Source organism: Balaenoptera borealis, assembly GCF_965194805.1.
Source record: "Balaenoptera borealis genome assembly, chromosome: 13".
In the NCBI taxonomy this organism is placed as follows: Eukaryota; Metazoa; Chordata; class Mammalia; order Artiodactyla; family Balaenopteridae; genus Balaenoptera; species Balaenoptera borealis.
This window is the reverse complement of record NC_138870.1, coordinates 63315607-63320282: the sequence shown is the minus strand read 5'-3', so window position 1 is coordinate 63320282 and position 4676 is coordinate 63315607.

Here is a 4676-nt window from a genome sequence, read left to right as displayed (position 1 = left end):
CTATCTGAAAGTCAAAGTCATAAAATTGAGTATAAATCTGGGAATATTTATATAAAATTTTGACTCCTCAATTTACATTACTCCTGTATTCTGGAGCTTAATATTTATTTAGCATGGTTGTATGTATACAACTCCTAGGAATTCTTCCACCAAAGGATAGCATTCCCCCAGACTATCTTAATAACTCTCAAAATACATACTTGTAAATCTGAATGTTGTTTATGAAAATGTTTAAATCTACTAGTAGCTCAAGAAATGAAAATTAATAGCATCTACCTCACAGAATTGTTGAGAGGATTATATAAATTATTATATGTGAAGCACTACGTGCTTGGCACATTGGAAATGTTACTTAGTGTTAGTTATTACTATTATGAAATTAATACTGTTAATAAATACTCTCTCATTTTCACTTATTATATGGACAAGGACTAAATTACATTTTTAGCACTTAGCATTTTACCAGACACAGTATGCATTCTTAATACATATTTATAGAATTATTCTTACAATAATCAGTGTGGTCTCACTAGCTACAAGGAGCAAGCACAATGTATGCACCTCCAGGGGGGTTTCTGGTGGTTTTTGACTAGGGGGAATTGTCACGTGGTATGGAGCGTTCCTGAGGGAAAATGGGAGTTCCCCTGTTAGTGACGATTAGGGGATTTGCTTGTTTCTTTTGCCGCAGTATGTGAACTCAGGTGAATTGAATTAGAGATTATATTACCTAGTTTTAACCAAGCCAACCATCCCAAAATGATATGTCTTGCAAAAATAGCTGAAAGGATATTGCAGATCAGTTATAGTTGTAAAGATACAAGTGCAAGCACACACTATTGATTGTTTGACTCATCTTCCTGGCATAAACATCTCTTTAGCAGTTATTTTTAAATTCATTTTTATGTCGTCCTTTTCAGGTTCAATTTTTGTGTATTTTAAAATATATATTACTATATATTTTTAAATTTAACACCTTTCTTGGAGTATAATTGCTTTACAATGTTGTGTTAGTTTCTGCTGTATAACAAAGTGAATCAGCAATATGCATACATATATCCCCATATACCCTCCCTCTTGCATCTCCCTCCCACCCTCCCTATCCCACCCCTCTAGGTGGTCACAAAGCACGGAGCTGATCTCCCTGTGCTATGGGGCTGCTTCCCACTAGCTATCTATTTTACATTTGGTAGTGTTTATATGTCAATGATACTCTCTCACTTTGTCCCAGCTTACTCTTCCCCTTCCCCCTGTGTCCTCAAGTCCATTCTCTACGTCTGCGTCTTTATTCCTGTCCTGCCCCTTGGTTCAGCAGAACCATTTTTTTTTTAGAATCCATATATATATATATGTGTTAGCATATGGTATTTCTTTTTTTCTTTCTGACTTACTTCACTCCGTATGACAGACTCTGGGTCCATCCACCTCACTACAAATAACTCAATTTCATTTCTTTTTATGGCTGAGTAATATTCCATTGTATATATGTGCCACATCTTCTTTATCCATTCATCTGTTGATGGACACTAAGGTTGCTTCCATAAGCTGGCTACTGTAAATAGGGCTGTAATGAACATTGTGGTACATGACCCTTTTTGAATTATGGTTTTCTCAGTGTATATGCCCAGTAGTGGGATTGCTGGGTCATATGGTAGTTCTATTTTTCGTTTTTTAAGGAACCTCCATACTGTTCTCCATAGTGGCTGTATCAATTTACATTCCCACCAACAGTGCAAGAGGCTTCCCTTTTCCCCACACCCTCTCCAGCATTTATTGTTTCTAGACTTTTTTAATGAAAGCCATTCTGACCGGTGTGAGGTGATACCGCATTGTAGTTTTGATTTGCATTTCTCCAGTGATGACTGGTGTTGAGCATCCTTCAATGTGTTTGTTGGCAATCTGTATGTCTTCTTTGGAGAAATGTCTATTTAGGTCTTCTGCCCATTTTTGGATTGGGCTGTTTTTTTGACATTGACCTGCAGGAGCTCCTTGTATATTTTGGAGATTAATCCTTTGTCAGTTGTTTCGTTTGCAAATATTTTCTCCCATTTTGAGGGTTGTCTTTTCATCTTGTTTATGGTTTCCTTTGCTGTGCAAAAGCTTTTAAGTTTCATTAGGTCCCATTTGTTTATTTTTGTTTTTATTTCCATTACTGTAGGAGGTGGGTCAAAAAGGATCTTGCTGTGATTTATGTCATAGAGTGTTCTGCCTATGTTTTCCTCTAAGAGTTTGATAGTGTCTGGCCTTACATTTAGGTCTTTAATCCATTTTGAGTTTATTTTTGTGTATAGTGTTAGGGAGTGTTCTAATTTCATTCTTTTACATGTAGCTGTCCAGTTTTCCCAGCACCATTTATTGAAGAGGCTGTCTTTTCTCCACTGTATATTCTTGCCTCCTTTATCAAAGATAAGGTGACCATATGTGCGTGGGTTTATCGCTGGGCTTTCTATCCTGTTCCATTGATCTATATTTCTGTTTTTGTGCCAGTACCATACTGTCTGGATTACTGTAGCTACGTAGTATAGTCTGAAGTCAGGGAGCCTGATTCCTCCAGCTGCGATTTTCTTTCTCAAGATTGCTTTGGCTATTCGGGGTCTTTTGTGTTTCCATACAAATTGTGAAATTTTTTGTTCTAGTTCTGTGAAAAATGCCACTGGTAGTTTGATAGGAATTGTATTGAATGTGTAGATTGCTTTGGGTAGTATAGTCATTTTCACAATGTTGATTCTTCCAAACCAAGAACATGGTATATCTCTCCATCTGTTTGTATCATCTTTAATTTCTTTCATCAGTGTCTTATAGTTTTCTGCATACAGGTTTTTTGTCTTCTTTGGTAGGTTTATTCCTAGGTATTTTATTCTTTTTGTTGCAATGATAAATGGGAGTATTTCCTTAATTTCACTTTCAGATTTTTCATCATTAGTTTAAAGGAATGCAAGAGATTTCTGTGCATTAATTTTGTATCCTGCTACTTTACCAAATTCATTGATTAGCTCTAGTTCTTTTCTGGTAGCATCTTTAGGATTCTCTATGTATAGTATCATGTCATCTGCAAACACTGACAGTTTTACTTCTCCTTTTCCAATTTATATTCTTTTATTTCTTTTTCTTCTCTGATTGCTGTGGCCAAAACTTCCAAAACTATGTTGAATAATAGTGGCGAGTCTGGGCAACCTTGTCTTGTTCCTGATCTTAGAGGAAACGGTTTCAGTTTTTCACCATTGAGAATGATGTTGGCTGTGGGTTTGTCATATATGGCCTTTATTATGTTGATGTAAGTTCCCTCTATGCCTACTTTCTGGAGAGTTTTTGTCATAAATGGGTGTTGAATTTTGTCAAAAGCTTTTTCTGCATCTATTGAGATGATCATATGGTTTTTCTCCTTCAATTTGTTAATGTGGTGTATCACATTGATTGATTGGCATATATTGAAGAATCCTTGCATCCCTGGGATAAATCCCACTTGATCATGGTGTATGATCCTTTTAATGTGCTGTTGGATTCTGTTTGCTGGTATTTTGTTGAGCATTTTTGCATCTATGTTCATCAGTGATATTGGCCTGTAGTTTTCTTTTTTTTGTGACATCTTTGTCTGGTTTTGGTATCAGGGTGATTGTTGCCCTGTAGAATGAGTTTGGGAACGTTCCTCCCTTTGCTATATTTTGGAAGAGTTTGAGAAGGATGGGTGTTAGCTCTTCTTTAAATGTTGGATAGAATTCACCTGTGAAGCCATCTGGTCCTGGACTTTTGTTTGTTGGAAGATTTTTAATCACAGTTTCAATTTCAGTGCTTGTGATTGGTCTGTTTATATTTTTTATTTCTTCCTGGTTCAGTCTCAGAAGGTTGTGCTTTCTTAAGAATTTGTCCATTTCTTCCAGGTTGTCCATTTTATTGGCATATGGTTGCTTGTAGTAATCTCTCATGATCTTTTGTATTTCTGCAGGGTCAGTTGTTGCTTCTCCTTTTTCATTTCTAATTCTGTTGATTTGAGTCTTCTCCCTTTTTTGCTTGATGAGTCTGGCTAATGGTTTATCAATTTTGTTTATATTCTCAAAGAGCCAGCTTTTACTTTTATTGATCTTTGCTATTGTTTCCTTCATTTCTTTTTCATTTATTTCTGATCTGATCTTTATGATTTCTTTCCTTCTGCTAACTTTGAGGGTTTTTTTGTTCTTCTTTCTCTAATTGCTTTAGGTGTAAGGTTAGGTTGTTTATTTGAGACTTTTCTTGTTTCTTGTGGTAGGATTGCATTGCTATCAACTTCCCTCTTAGAACTGCTTTTGCTGCATCCCATAGGCTTTGGGTCATCATGTTTTCATTGTCATTTGTTTCTAGGTATTTTTTGATTTCCTCTTTGATTTCTTCAGTGATCTGTTGGTTATTTAATTTCCTTCAATGTAAATGATTATATGCTCCAACCGAAAGACATAGACTGGCTGAATGGATACAAAAACAAGACCCATATATATGCTGTCTACAAGAGACCCACTTCAGACCTAGGGACACATACAGACTGAAAGTGAGGGGATGGAAAAAGCTATTCCATGAAAGTGGAAATCAAAAGAAAGCTGGAGTAGCAATTCTCATATCAGCCAAAATAGACTTTAAAATAAAGACTGTGACAAGAGACAAAGAAGGACACTACATAATGATCAAGGGATCAATCCAAGAAGAAGATA